Source organism: Delphinus delphis, chromosome 16 (genome assembly GCF_949987515.2).
Source record: "Delphinus delphis chromosome 16, mDelDel1.2, whole genome shotgun sequence".
Classification (NCBI taxonomy): domain Eukaryota; kingdom Metazoa; phylum Chordata; class Mammalia; order Artiodactyla; family Delphinidae; genus Delphinus; species Delphinus delphis.
In genome coordinates, this window is record NC_082698.1 from 73676921 (window position 1) to 73693165 (window position 16245).

Genomic DNA, 16245 nt, shown 5'->3' on the forward strand with positions numbered 1-16245 from the left:
GCTACAGAAACGTACCATAATGACTTCACGAGCCTACTCCGGTATGGTCAAGTGGCCCTTGACGAAGCTCTTACCTATGATCTCATTTGATCTTCAGGTCAGGGCTGAGATGGACAGCGGTCACCAAAGCTCAAAGGAACGAGCTTCCCTGAGGTCTCCGAGTGAAAATGAGAGCTAACACCATGGGCACTCACGAAGCTGTGCTCTTCTAAGTTCTTTGAACATATTAATTCATTTAAGGTTCATAACAAGCCGAGGGAGGAGGCTCTCTCATCATTATTCTATAGATTGGAAGCAGAGAAACGCAGCGAGGCCACAGCCAGCTTGTGGCAGAGCTGGGGCGTGAACTCAGGGGTCCTCACTCAGGTCCACACACTCGGCCTGGATCCCAGCAGGCTCCTAGGTCCACCTCACTGGTTTTTGGCTCTCAAACGTCTTCTCTGCCTCACTGCCTGGCCCTGGGAAAAGGGCAGGCTGAGGGCCAGGAGTAAGTGAATTGTCCTGGCTGGCCACAGTAGGGACTGCTTCAAAACGTACGGTTTCTTCTTCTTCTTCTTTAATTTTATAAATTTATTTTTATTTTTGGCTGCGTTGAGTCTTCACTGCTGTGCATGGGCTTTCTCTAGTTGCAGGAGCAGGGGCTACTCTTTGTTGTGGTGCGCGGGCTTCTCATTGTGGTGGCTTCTCTTGTTGCAGAGCACGGGCTCTAGGTGCACGGACTTCAGTAGTTGTGGCTCGCGGGCTCTAGAGCGCAGGCTCAGTAGTTGTGGCGCACGGGCTTAGTTGCTCTGCGGCATGTGAGATCTTCCTGGACCAGGGCTCGAACCCGTGTCCCCTGCATTGGCAGGTGGATTCTTAACCACTGTGCCACCAGGGAAGTCCGTACGGTTTCTTCTCGATGAGAAGACCCCCTTTTAGGCAGGACAGAAGGGGAGGAACGGGAGCGGCAGACCTCTCCCAGGCATGAGCCCGGCATCCGTTGTCTCACCGTGTGGGTGGGAGCTGGGAGGCAGGCACTCTAGGCTATCACTCTCTTTGTTTCCTTCCCTCCAGAGCACAGACACGCCGCTGTGTACTGATGGAGTTCATCAGTCAGTGTGAGGGCGCGTTGCCGGAAGATGTGACTCTGTTCCCCCTCACCCTGAGGACAAGGCAGGGCCACCGCACGATACAACAACATGCCGATCTCCATGGATTCCCGAAACACAGGTCAGTGCCCCAGACACACAGTCGTGGTGATTTGCTTGCTTCTGTTCTGAACTCAGAGTCCTAGAAGCCCTCACTCGGTTCCCTGGGACAGTCTTACAGGTGATGTTAGTTGATGCTAAGAATCCTGTACCCATGAGTCTTTTTTGTAGTGTCATTTGCTGAGTATGCAATCCAGTCCTTCCCACCCTGGCTTTGAGATGGTCCTTTGTTGGGCATGCAACTTCTGGCTTTTAACTTAAAATGGTTCTTCAGGCAAGCGTGGCAGGAAAGCAGAAGCCATCTGCTGAAGACAAGACTGAATGGCCTGGTTAAATTATTATAGTAACCAACAATATCAGGATAAAGAGAAGAAATAAGCTTTCATGAGGTTTGATACAGAACTACTTCTCAGGGTTACCCCAGGGGCATGACCACCGTGACATAGCCAGCCTTCCGACTCACCCTGTAAAGCACACGGACTCTAAATGTTTTTTTAATGTAACATTTTTTCATACTCTGCACGTTCTGCATATACAAAATTAACCTCCTAAAGGTTGAACTTCACTTTTAGATTTTAGAGCTTTGCCTGCCCTGTGGGCTGGATAAGTAGGTCAGCCGGTCAGCTCTTCAATGTTGCATTAATAAAAAATGTGGAGCTAATTAAATGTAAAGGATAGCACCGTGCCTCTTATTCCTAGGGTCCCTTGCACGCGACTGCTGTGTCAGGTGACAGGTGAAGGAGCAAAAACCTCTGGGGCATTTGTTTATTCAGGAAGCATCAAGATGGTGTGGGTGTAAAACCCCGTTGACAGCATTCGTTTTTTCTGAGTTTAGTGTTTGATCATAAGAAAGACAATACCAGATAGGCTTGTCTGAAGAGACTGGCCCCTTGGCTGAGGCTGAATCGTAATTTCCTGGGAGTAAGACACAGGCACAAGGCCATGGACAGAGAGTGGACAGGGCATGTGAAGCCAGGCCTCTTAGGATATGGCACGAAGGGAGTAAGACTAGGAAGAAAAGCAAGGAAATCATTAAAACTGAGGATCAAAGTGAACACCCGGGTGGGTCGGGGGATATGGCCACATCCGGGGCCAATGGTTTGCCCCCTTGAGTTACAGACTCAGGCTTAGGCACACACAGAAGATGTCTGAACATGATGGTGTGTCTACTTCATCCACTGAGACATAGTAGTACACTGGCCCTACTTCCTAGTGCTCTTTATGCCCTGCCTTTATAACCTCTCATACACATAATGATATTTATTCTTTTTTTTTTTTGCTGTACGCGGGCCTCTCACTGTTGTGGCCTCTCCCGTTGTGGAGCACAGGCTCTGGACGCGCAGGCTTAGCGGCCATGGCTCATGGGCGCAGCCGCTCCGCGGCATGTAGGATCTTCCCGGATCAGGGCACGAACCCATGTCCCCTGCATCGGCAGGCGGACTCTCAACCACTGTGCCACCGGGAAAGCCCGACATTTATTCTTTTAAGGTGCAAAACATGTTTACATACAAAAACTTGAATCCCCACAAAATCTATACAAGCCTAAGACACAGCCCTGACACTCACAGCCCTGATTCTCCCTGACACAAATGTCCTACGCAAATCTGGTCTAGGAAAACTCACCTTTAAGATGAGATGAGGAAAAGAATCTAGCGAAGGATCACTTTGGAGATCACTACATGAGAAAAGTCAAGGCAACACAAACGGTTGAGGAAGGACTGTTGCCACGAGGCCCATGAAAAGCACGACCAAACATCTTGTGTCAAGTGACACCAGATGATAGAGTCTCCTCTGCAAACAGGAGATACATGTGGAGACACAGAGATGAGGGGAAGAGGGCAGGACCTCAGAGATGAACCGTGACCTGGCAGAGCTCAGGGATGGAAAAACCCTGCTCGGAAGTGATTTCCTCTGGGAGCAGGCAGTGGGGAAAAGAGGAGGGAGTCGCTACAAAGAGCCTCTTTCTCACCCTACTCAGTGTCTGAGCCCTCTGGACTGATTCCCTTGCAGGAGTGCTCAGGAGTTTGCTCATACATCTACAGTGGCTGGGAGGCCTGTTCTAGGACTGCTCTATGATGGAGAAGGCCTTCCTTAGGACAAGCTGTTCTCTCTCCAACCTTGACTCCCCACTAGCTCGTCCTAGATCTCTTCTTTTTAGGGCTTCATGAACCTCTGGGCTCCCTCTCATGGGTCTCCCACCCATGTTCCCAAGTCTAAGCTCCTTAAATCCCAAATCCATGATCTCTCAGTTGCTACAGCCTTGATCCATAGGCTCATGGTCCCTGAGCTCAGAGCCCTCTGCCTCCTGTCAAAAGTACCCTGGCCACCCCTTCTCCAGGACCCTTGAAACCCCACTTCTTTGTGTTCTGCCTCATTGCATCTGGACACCTGAGCATTGAATTAGGGATGGGGTGTGGGGACCTGGAAGTGATGCAGAAATAAGAGTTTAGTGTTGTATGTCATCACCATGGAAACACCTGGTCCTGTGATCTGGGTGCAGCTTCAGGGATGTGGGACCAGAGTCAGACCAGCAGGGGCGCCAGTCTTCACTCCACAAGTGTTTCTGAGTGGCTGTTCTGCTAGGCCTCTTCTCTCCCCTGATCTCCTCGGAGCATTGGGTCCTTTGGAAGCATCGGGTTCCTGGGGCTCATTGAGGAACTGGGGAGCTCCAGGACTGAGGGGCTGCTCCACTGCAGGCTCAATGTGTGGCGGACACAGAACAAGTATCAGATAACGAGCCCATCACAGGGCACCCACAACTGACAAGGGCAGAATAAATGCCAGCTAAAGGAGACCATCAGGGGACCCTCAGAATTAAAGACAGGAGTGACTGAGTTGAGGCCGTTCACTACTCATCAGAGAGGACCAGAGAGTGGAGAAGCAAGTCTTGGAATAGAAATGCAAGAGGACTGGGCGTACCGGAAGACCCACATGGCCTGAGAACTCAGCACCTCTGACTCTGGCTTAGAAGAGGCCTAAGGCTTCAGAGCTGTGGCGAGGGCGGGGCTTTTAATGAAATAACATCTGTTAAGAAGGACTGGGCGACTTAAAAAGGCTGTACTGCCTGAGGAGCCATGGCCTGGGCCAGTTTCTTGATGTGCGCAGGCAGCCAGTGCTTACTACCATTTTTTTTTTTTTTTCGGTACACGGGCCTCTCACTGTTGTGGCCTCTCCCGTTGCGGAGCACAGGCTCCGGACGCGCAGGCTCAGCAGCCATGGCTCACGGGCCTAGCCGCTCCGCGGCATGTGGGATCTTCCCGGACCGGGGCACGAACCCGCGTCCCCTGCATCGGCAGGCGGACTCTCAACCACTGCGCTACCAGGGAAGCCCCATACTACCATTTTATTCTTGGAGCTCCACTCTCCTTAAGACATTGAGTGAATCAACAACGAACTGAGCCAAAGTTTAAAAATATACGTACAGAAATGCAACAAGTGCTGGGACTTCCCTGGTGGTCCAGTGGCTAAGGCTCTGTGCTCCCAATGCAGGGGGCCGAGTTTCGATCCCTGGTCAGGGAAGTAGATCCCACATGCCGCAAATAGAAGATCCCGCCTGCCGCAACTAAGACCCAGCACAGCCAAATAAATAAATAAATATTAAAAAGAAAAGAAATGCAACATGTGTTTTGAAAATGGCCAGATTGTGAAGAGAGGGCCAGAGCAACAGAGTTGCCTTTTTTAAAAAAAATAAATTTATTTATTTATTTATTTATTTTTGGCTGCATTGGGTCTTCGTTGCTGCGCGCGGGCTTTCTCTAGTTGCGGCGAGCGGGGGCTACTCTTTGTCGCGGTGTGCGGGCTTCTCATTGTGGTGGCTTCTCTTTGTTACAGAGCACGGGCTCTAGGCGTGTGGGCTTCAGTAGTTGTGGCTCACGGGCTCTAGAGCTCAGGCTCAGTAGTTGTGGCGCACAGGCTTAGTTGCTCCGAAGCATGTGGGATCTTCCCGGACCAGGGCTCAAACCCATGTCCCCTGCATTGGCAGGCGGATTCATAACCGCTGTGCCACCAGGGAAGCCCCAGAGTTGCCTTTTTAAAAACCCACATGGCTGGCATCCAAAAGCCAATTCCTGGAAGGTATTCATAAAAATCTTTCCAGAAAAATCACATCTGAGTCAAGGAGGCTCTTTTGGCCTGCCTCCTGGAATTGGAGAAGTCCTTCACAACCTATCAGTGCTGTACCAAACTGGTTCTCTAGTTTCTGAATGTGCCGAGAATGGGCCTTTGCCTCAGCTAGGGAATCACCCACGAGGCCTCAAATAAAGTCAAGCCACGTGCAGAAGGCACAAGGCTGCACTCGCTGGGCCTGAAGAGGCACACGGGGTAGAGGCAGCGGGAAGCACAGTGCTGGGATGTGCAGCAGCCAAGGCCTGAGATATGCAGAAAGGAAGAGGGAAATGAAAGGCACAAGAAAGTGCAGAGATAGAAAGGAACAAGCAAAAACCATCTGAGCAAGTAAAAACATACAAGGAGAGCAGTCAAGAACTGCAGGACAAATGACAGAAAACCATGGACCCGCCTGGAACACACGTAGGCGTCCTTGGTACCCAAGAGCCCCTGAACGCCTCACTCCCGCCCCCTAGTGGCTGCAGGGTAAGCTCTGGTCAAGGACAAGACATAAGTGCCAACTCCAGGTGACTTTGCACAGAAGCACATCTTAAACTGAAGAGTTTCAAAGATCAAGCAGTTTAAAATCATTTCCAGGAAGACCTGGGAAGTGGGGTCTCAAGGCAACACCTCCTCTTTGTTTCATGGAATAGAATTTGGGCTCGAAGAGGGGCTTCCCGCAGACCTCCATTTAGGGATTGAGAACTTTAGTGTAAATGTAATTATTTTCAAGCATTTTTTTTCTAGAATTTATTGTGAAGTGAAAGTTTTATGAATCTCTGCCAGATATATCTTATGTTTAAGGTTCTTCCTATTTGTGTATCTGTGGCTTCGTGTGAAAGAAAATTTTCAAAATTAAGGTTCATTAAAAAGTAAGAATAGGGCTTCCCTGGTGGCGCAGTGGTTGAGAGTCCGCCTGCTGATGCAGGGGACGCGAGTTCGTGCCCCGGTCCAGGAAGATCCCACATGCCGCGGAGCGGCTGGGCCCGTGAGCCATGGCCACTGAGCCTGCGCGTCCAGAGCCTGTGCTCCGCAACGGGAGAGGCCACAACAGTGAGAGGCCCGCGTACCACCAAAAAAAAAAAAAAAAAAAGTTAGAATAGGGAATTCCCTGGAGGTCTAGTGGTCAGGACTCTGTGCTTCCACTGCAGGAGGCACGGGTTCAATCTCTGGTTGGGGAACTAAGATCCTGAAAGCTGCGTGGCAGGGCTAAATAAATAAATAAATAAATGGCTGTTTTTTTTTTAAAAAAAGAATACTTTTGTTTCTTATTTATTTTTTAATTATAGTTGATTTACAATGTGTTAGTTTCTGGTGTACAGCAGAATGATTCAGTTTTATATATATGTATTACTTCAATTAGTATGTATATATATGTATTCTTTTTCATGTTCTTTTCCATTATGGTTTATTACAGGGTATTGAATATAGTTCCCTGTGCTATACAGTAGGACTTTGTTTTTTATCTATTTTATACATAGTAGTTTGTATCTGCTAATCCCAAACTCCTAATTTATCCCTCCCCAACCCCTTTCCCCTTTGGTAACCTTAATGAGTTTGTTTTCTATGTTTGTGAGCCCGTTTCTGTTTTGTAAATAAGTTCATCTGTATCATACTTTATTTTATTTGGCCGCACCTGGCAGATGTGGGATCTTATTTCCCCAACCAGGGATCAAACTCTTGCCCTCTGCAGTGGAAGCTCGGAGTCTCAACCACTGGACCGCCAGGGAAGTCCCTCAGTAAACACTTTTAGTCAACACGCTGCCATAAACTTGTGGTGTCCTGTAGTAGAATTCAGTTAGCAATGTTCTCAGAGTGTGTGGGAAGAAAGGTGAGTGGAAGCTGATTCCATCAGGCTGAGTGGAGAAGCATGGGGCGGGGGTGGAGGGCTTGAGACCTGATCGCCCTCCCCAGGCAGCGGCCGGGGGTCACTTCCCCAGCCCCTCCCTCCGGCGCATGACCAGAAGCCTGTGGCGGCTGCCTAGACTCAGCCACCCAAGCCAGGTCCCAAGTGCCACGGTGGTGCCCGATATCACCACCAGAGGGTGAGTGGGATTCAGCATTGTTTGGCCTTGCTCTCTGGACAACAGAACAAACAACCTGGCTTCTGTTTCAGGACACCAATCTGTTTAGCTGAGATGCTGCCGTGCGGGTGAACCCCCATTTACTAGAGTTAGGTTTTCAAGAAAATCCCCTCTGCCCTTCAGGGTTATAATAAGGGGGTATTTCGTCCTGGTGTGACTTTGCAGTGTGTGTTTGTGAGGAGGGTATGTGCCCTCTCCCTGTACACCCCCCCTCACCCCAGCTTCCCGTCCCTGAGCCTCTCTGGCACTCCTGATAGTGTAAGTGCAAGACCTGCACACTGACAACCACGATGCTGCCAAGGGAAACCAGCAAGGACCTGAGCAAATGGAGAGAGAGTTCGTGTTCATGGGCTGGAAGATGCAATATGATTAAGACGGCAATTCTCTCCGAAGTATCTATAGAGTCACTGCAGTCTTTTAAAAAAATCCCAGAAGCTTTTTACAGAAATTGGCAAGCTTATCCCCTAGGGCAAAAACAGCCAAAAGAATTTTGAAAAAGAACAAAGTTGGAGGATTTATGTTTCCCGACTTCAAAACTTACTATAAAGCTTCAGTAAAAAAGAAACAAACAAAAAACAGTATGGTGCTGGCATATGGATAGGCATATATATCAGTGGCACAGACTAGAGTCTGTTGCAGCAAAAATAGAAATGAAGTTTCCCCTCTCCTGAGAACAAGGAAAATAAAGGGAACAGGCTAGAGAAGAGACATAACCTGGCCTGAAAGAATTAATCACCCCTAGTTTTTTTTTTTTAACTGTTACTAATCTGTAGTGTCTGTAAATAGATTTTACTCCACAAAACTAACCTATTACTCTTTAACACTATGTGAATTACATCCTGCACTCCCTTGTAACATTTGCATTTCAGAAAAAAGTTGCAGGCTGATAACCAGAGACAAACGGACCCAGTAACAGGGCTGCCTGACGCCAGCACTGACTGTTTTGAAATAATGCAGGAAGAAGAAGAATGCAGGACCTTCACTACTTTGATCCTTATCATATACCCTGGACTGCTAGCCCCACATATAAAATCTTCTCCCATTCCCAAAGGGGGTGTGGGCACAGTTCTTGAGGCGCTAGACTTCTGTCTTCCCTTCTGCCTGGCAGAAAAATAAAGCCATCTCTCTCTTCCTCCAAAATCTCTGTCTCCGTATTTCTGTATTTCTGTCTGGCATTGGTGCACAGGGAAGCCAATATTTCGGCAACAAGTCTAGAAATAAACCCTTACATTTATGGTTCATTGACTTTCAACAAAAATGTCAATGCAATTCAATGGAGTGAAAGGATAGTCATTTCAGCAAATGGTGCTGGGACAAAGGAATTAATGGTTGCCTGGGGTTGGGGTAGGAATGGGGAAGGACTGCCCATGGGGTGATAGAAATGCCCTAAAACTGAATTGTGGTGATAGTTGCTCAACAGTACAAATTAACTAAAAATCATTGAATTTACACCTGAAATGGGTAAATTCTATGGGGGAGGGAGAGGTAGACACCTCAGCCTAGAAGCAGGTCAGGCACTGGTGTGCTGAGGTGGGAGGGTCTGTAGTGGACAGGCTGGGTCTCTACCTTCTTCCCCACACCCTTGCTGAGCCTTTCGGAGCCTCTGCCCCTTCATTTTCGTAAACTAGGATAATGACACTTGCAGGCGGTTGGGGAGGGTGGAAGGAAGGCACCATGTAAGGCTCTTGCCATAGGGCCAGCTGTGCCCTCCCTGGTGGGGTCCCACTCAGCTCCCAGAGCTGGGGGCAGCAATCCCTGACCGGGAGCCTCCCACTCTGGCTTCAGAGCACCCAGGGGCCGAGAGGGTCTGGCCAGCACCGCCCTGAAGGAGTAGCATGCTGCCCCCACGTACACTTTTCTAGTGGCTGCATTTAAAAAGTAAAAAGAAACAGGTGCAATTCATTTAAATAGTACATCTTATTTAACCTAACTCACCCTACATATTATCACTGACATGTGATCATTTTATTAATCATCAATAATACATTTTACATTCTGTTTTTCTTACAAAGTCTTCCAAATGTGATGTGTATTTTTCACTCATAGCGCGTTTCAGTTTGGACCAGCCATATTTCAACTGTCCAGATAGCCTCCGCTCATTTTTTGATTGGATTGTTTTTTTGTGGTTGTTATTGAGTTGTATGAGCTGTTTGTATATTATGGAAATTAAGCCCTTGTCGGTTGCATCATTTGCAAATATTTTCTCCCAAACAATTAGCACAGGTGCTAAGACCACTGGATGCCCACATGCAAAAGAATGAAGTTGGATTCTTACCTCATCCCACATACAAAATTAACTCAAAATGGATCAAAGACCTACATATAAGAACCAAAATTATATAACTTGTATTGATAGAGGAAAACATGAGAGTAAACCTTCATGACCTTGGATTCAATGATTTCCTAGATCTGATACCAAAAGCACAAGCAAGAAAAGCCAAAAGAGATGAATTGGACTTCTTACAACGAAAAACTGTTGTGCATAAAGGAGAAAGGGAAAAGATAATCCACCCTCCAAAATGGTACAAGATGTTTGGCAATCACGTATCTGATAAAGATCTGTAGCCCACCAGCCAAGACTGAGAGAGACGTACCCAACTCTGCAGGACACTTCATTGGGCTTAGAGGGTGACTAGGAAAGAAATCAGTCTGGCAGGTGCCCAAGGCCCGTGCGGACCCCAGGGCTGGGGAGGGAGAGGAGGAAGGGCTGAGAGTTGGCGTTAGAACGGATGGCCACTAGAGAACGCCAGAGCACCAGTGGGTGTTGGCGGAACTCCACGGATGTAACCAGAGAGGAGGTGCTGGTTATCGGGCGGCTCTGACTCTCCCACCCAAACTGCCTCGTCTCACAGAGGGGCACAGAGGTCTGCCTTCAGCGTTTGATGGGGGGCACTTCTAGCCTGGTCGGGTGGCCTAGTGGTGGGACAGCCTAACAGGCTGTCTGCGGACTGACTGCCCTTTGTTTCTCCAGAGGCAGGACTCTGGACCCAGAAATACGTGGCTTGACTCATGGGATTGCAGCTGTCAAGCTGCAGGCCTGCGTGGGTGTTGGCATCTAGAAAACAAGGCTGTTGGTCCTGAAAGTGGAGCCTGTAAAAGCCCTGGTATTTTGGTGGGTGGACTGTGCTCATCGCTGTTTGCTTTCTTCCTTTGCAGAGTTCTCCCCTAACTTCCTTCTTCCCTTTTCATCTGAGCCTCTTTTGTCCCCACACCCCTGCCGGGTGGACCTTAGCAAATCTCAAGTACAATATCCTGTATAATTAACTGTTTCAGCAGGCTGTATTTAGATCCCCAGAGCTTATTCATCCTGCATAACGTAATTTTTGTAATTGTGTCACCAACATCTCCTGTCTTCCCACGCAAGTTCCCGACAATCAAGATTCTGCTGTGTTTTGTGAGTTGGACTTTAGTAGATACCAGATGTAATTGAGATAAAAGTGTTTTCTTTTTGTGGTTGCTTTTTCCACTTAGCATAATGTCTTTCAGGTTCATTCATGTTTTCCCAAATGTAAGAGGTCATTTTTTTTAAGGCTGAACAATATTCATTCTTATATATCACATTTTCTTTATCTATTTCTGCTAGACACCAGGGAAACAATAATAGGACGGCACCTCTAATTTCTAGATGCCTAAATTAAATAGATAAATAAAATAAAAATTGATAACATCAAATTTTAGTGAGAACTGAGAGGAGTAAAAATTACCCTGTATAGAGCTCATGGGCACATAAAAAATACATCCAGGGCTTCCCTGGTGGCTCAGTGGTTGAGAGTCCGCCTGCCGATGCAGGGGACATGGGTTCGTGCCCGGGGCCGGGAAGATCCCACATGCCGCGGAGCGGCTAGGCCCGTGAGCCATGGCCACTGAGCCTGCGCGTCCGGAGCCTGTGCTCCGCAACGGGAGAGGCCACAGCAGTGAGAGGCCTGCGTACTGAAAAAAAAAAAAAATCCAGTTGGGAAAACTGATTGGCTTTTACTTATAAACTTAAAACTTTATTGGGAGCTCCCTGGTGGTCCAGCACTTAGGACTCCGTGCTTTCACTGCCAAGGGCACGGGTTCAGTCCCCCATCGGGGAACTAAGATCCTGCAAACCAGGCAGCGTCGCCAACAAACAAACAAAAACCTTTATCTATGCTGTTAGAAAAAAGAGTAAAAGTAAATACAAAACAATGAAAACTCTTTTGTTTTAATAAAAAAGATACTTTTTGTATCTCCAGGAAAAGATAACAAGAGTCCTATAGTAAATGTTCAAGTATCTTAAAATGCTATAATATAATCAGCACAAATGAGAAATGAAATAATTTCATGGAAATAGGAAATAAATTTGCTTTAATTACGTTCTCCAGGCAATTCCAGGGAGAAACCAGGGTTATGCAACAGGTCTCGCAGGTATTTTTGTGGTGTGAGAGTTGAGTCCAGCCTTTGGTTCAAGGAAAGGTAATAATAGAGTCTGTGTGAGTGGGTCAGGTCAGTGCACCCCACATTCCCCATTCCTGTAGCACCAGTAGTAGCTGAGTGTGAGACAGAAGGGCCTATGGAAACAGGGAAGGAGAATATCACGTTTTGGTCTCCGTGTAGGAGCTCATTTTCTTCTGAATCTGTCATGTGACAAAGGATAGGGGAGCGTGGCCTTTCTGCATATGAAGGGCCTTCTGCCTCTGAGTGTGCAGGTAGCAGGTGAAAGTGCTGTGCCGATGTCTTCAAGGGTGTACAGGTGTGATTTCTCTACACAATATCGCCTGCCAAAGAAACCTGGAAATGGAAGAGGAAGAGGAAGAAATGGCAGGTTCTCTGGTAAAATTTGTGATCCAGATCAGCAGCCGTGTCACCTTTTCTTGCTGAAACCCCATGTGTTTAGAACTTGCAAACATTTACTTCTGTACCTCTGGTAGTCCTGCCTAAAAAATTTGTTTTCAATACTTTTCTTTTTTTCCCTAATGATAGCCAAGGTTAGATCTCTAGGCTATTCCTCTCTTATATCCCATTGCCTTCTCTCCATTTCCATCCAGGTTCCCTTTACAGCATAAAGAATTTCTACCATGAATTACTGATGTGCAAATGTTGAAAATGTTCCCTTTTTGTCATATCAACTTGAGGATGTGTTGATATACAGGATTCTCACTGAATATGAGGTTGGGTCCTGGGATATCAGTGAAGACAGAGAATATGTAATATTTAGGTCCTGTCTGGATGCAGGATCAGTCTACGTAGACAAGGATAATGAAAATGTACCAATTAAGCTGATTGCTGTAGGGCCTAGAATAACCCAGAGTTCTGAAAAATAGAGCTCTCAATTGCCTCAAGGAAAGACTTCCTATTTAAAATACACAAGAGTACAGGACATGAGAGTTATATGTGGTTTTAAATGTGCTTAACACTGTTCTCATGATTAGATTAATGTTTTTTGGTTTGCTTTTTTCTTTGCTTTCTTGCAAAACTGTTCCAGCAATGATGAGGCCTGTGTGCGTGGGTCAGATGATATCAATTTGTCCCATTACAGCTGATGGTAATTTTGTTCACTTGATTCAGGGGCTATCTGCCAGATTCCTCGACTGAAAAGCTAATAATTTTCCAATTATTGTTAATAGGGGCTTGGAGGGATTTACTAAGAGATGTGCATAAACCATCACAATTCATGTGAATACTACTGTCGTCTTCATTTCCCTTTACTTGTAGATTGCTTTGGAAAATGAAGGCTCTCACCTTTGTTCAGGTTTTGTTAGTAAGAGTTCTGTAAATGGTCTTTTAAATTCCATTGTCATTTCAGTTATTCTCTTGTTTATTACTTTTTGTATCTCCAGGAAAAGAAAACAAGAGTCCTATAGTAAATGTTCAAGTATCTTAAAATGCTATAATATAATCAGCACAAATGAGAAATGAAATAATTTCATGGAAATAGGGGTTTGTTGATGCAAAGAAAATCTTCATGATATTTCATCTTGTCCTACTCATTTCTTGAGTTGATCTGCATCTTTCACTCTAGATCAGTGACAATTCTAGATATTTATAAAATGAAATAAGATATTGTTGTTCACATCTTAAAATCAGATATCCATCCTTATTTTTTTTTTTGGCCACACAGCACGGCTTGTGGAATCTTAGTTGCCCCACCAGGGATCAAACCTGTGCCCTTGGCAATGAAAGCACGGAGTCTTAACTAGGGAATTTCCTCCATTCCTTTTTTTTTTTTTTTTTCCGGTACACGGGCCTCTCACTGTTGTGGCCTCTCCCGTTGTGGAGCACAGGCTCTGGACATGCAGGCTCAGTGGCTATGGCTCACGGGCCCAGCCGCTGCACAGCATGTGGGAGCTTCCCGGACCGGGGCACGAACCCGTGTCCCCTGCATCAGCAGGCGGACTCTCAACCACTGTGCCACCAGGGAAGCCCCCATTCCTTATTTTTGATTGAGTAGTACTTGGAAGTAGAGTTATGGATTTGCAGATTAGAAATACTTTCTAAGTGTTTTAAAGGGTCTGTCAGGAAGTACTATTTGGTAAAGTAATTTTCTATAACTTACAGTATCCTCTCTTCTCTACTGAACATAGTACTGGATTGGAAATTATAGAATCCCCAGGATGAGTCATCTTCCTTTTTTTAAATAAACAGGTCTTTTGTGTCTCTAAGCTGAACCTGTCACCTTTTTTGAGCAAAGGAAGGAACCCTGGGATGTGAAGAAAAGGAGACAACAGTCATACACCCAGATAGGTGGGAATGAATAAAGCAGATAGCACAGGTGTGATGTCCAAAGGTGAAGGAGGAAGCTAGGCTTTAAAATATCGTTTGGGAAGCTCTGCTTTGATGGAAATTATGTTGAGAAGCCTAGGTTTGTCTCTTGCTCTCACAGAGACACATCTCCTGCTCCACTCATATCATGCTCCTAAATTCTCTAAGGATTTTCCTTTTGCTCCAGTGATCTTCCCTGGCAATCAGAGTGAGAGCCAAAGTCTTCCCAATGGCCAGTGAGGGTCTGTATGTTCTGACTCTTCTTCCATTCTTTATGGGGGCCTGGGAAAATCTGTGCACATACAGAGTTCTTTCATGGAGTTTATGTGAGTTTCTCCTCCCTTATCTTTGGGGGCACTTGTCTCCTAGAGACACCTACACATTCCACTTCAACACTGGGAACGTGAGATAGACTGACTGTCCCCCATTCCAGTCTACATAGAGCATGCTTCCCCATGAACCAGGCCCTGTACTAGGTCCTCAGAAATGAACCTGGGAGCCTCACAGTGTTTACTCTGGCCTCACGATAGAATAACCTGGGCCACTTCATTAAGATATCATTGATCCTGGGCCCTGCCAAAGACTAACTGACAGAATCTATTGAGGTGGGACACAGGGGATGGTAGTTCTGAAAAACACACAAATGATCCCAATGGGGAGTCAAGGCTGAAAATGACTTTGGTGAATGTTGCTCATCAGAATTTCATGGCTATACAAATCACTTATGGATCCCATTAAAAACAGATACTGGGGCCCCATGCTCTGATGTTATGACTCTCCAAGTCTGGGATGAAGGTCATTAATCTGCACTTTGAGCAACCACTGCTTCCCCCAGACCTCATTTCCAGCAGCGTTGATCTAGAGAAATCAAGAACAGCGCCTGAGTGCCTTACATACAACCACCCTATCTGAACACAAATACTGCTTATTCCCAGGGAAGACCACTAACAACTTCTGAAAAGATGACATTCTCTGCTCACCACTTTCAAATTGAGTGGGGACGAGAGAAAGCAGTGGGGTCTGAGCAAGACTCTTATGGAGAAACAACATTTATTCATTCAGGAAAGGAATGTTTCATGAGGACCTACTGTATGCTCACAGGTATGTGAGGATGCACTATGTTCAAGACACTGTGCTAAGATCCTCACATTATGAGAGTTAATTATCGTCATCTGCTGGGAACTGGGTATTCTATGTTCATCTTTCCCAAGAGGATTTAGATGTTGGGCTTACCTTCCTGGGAGTAGAGATTATCTTTGTCTCTTCTCTTTCATTATCACTGATGATAGAAATAAAACCCATCCACCAAACTTCAAGTCCTTTGCTCTCCTTTATCTGAGTCTGAGCATCAAAAATTGTGAATGCCAGGTCCATTCACAAAGGTGACAGAGTTTCCAGAAACTCTGGTCTTTGAGCTGCTCTGAAAAGGGTGACCAAGGAATGGGGGCAGAGCCATGGCAGGACATTTTTTTGTTGTTGTTTAAGTGCTCATTTTAAATGGAATCTGAACTGATGTTCACTTTTAGGCTCTGCAAGTCTGATTTTGGAAGAAGGGCTATATTCTGGGTGGAAATTCTGGACCAGCAGAGCTGTGCCCGCAATGTTAAGCCTGAAGTATGAAACAGGAATCTGATGGGCTGCCCTAGAGATGGGACTGATGGGTGCCTTATGTGTTTATATTACTCAGGGTGATTCTGGGTGGCCAGTCCCTGATTCTGATCTTGGGAAGAGAGCAGTGAGTGGTGACTTGAAGCAGGATCTTAGTTCCCTGCCCAGTAATTGAACCTGAGTAGCCTGGGTGCAAAAACCAGGAATCCTAACGGCTAGGGGCTAGAGGCTAGAGGCAAAGTTGCCCTGGCTCTTGCCCTGTTTGATAAATGAATTTCTCAAGGAGGCAAAAACTGCAAAAACAAGTATTAAGTTTATTATCAGAGACACAGCACAACATGTGGGAGAGCACACAGAGAAACAGTTTAAGACAGAAGCAAATATTTATAAATAAATAAAAATAAATATATTTTTAAAAGGTGGTTAGGAGCACTTTATCTGCAGGAAATAGGGGAGAGGTTTTTCTACAGAAGACACCAAATCAAAGCAAGGATAATATTTGATTGTATCTTGCCAGTCACGATTTTGGAAAGCCTAGT

General features: G+C 46.2%; 1 long non-coding RNA gene across 2 annotated transcripts in view; it reads left to right on the top strand.

Annotated features, from left to right (window-relative positions):
• Positions 1-8500, top strand: part of LOC132439471 (uncharacterized) — a 48347-nt gene extending 39847 nt beyond the window's left edge. For both annotated transcript variants that reach the window (XR_011246743.1, XR_009522362.1), the window contains 2 exons: positions 1054-1209; positions 8245-8500. This is a non-coding gene — a long non-coding RNA (uncharacterized lncRNA). The remainder of the gene's footprint in view (positions 1-1053; positions 1210-8244) is intronic.
• The last annotated feature ends 7745 nt before the right edge of the window (positions 8501-16245 follow it).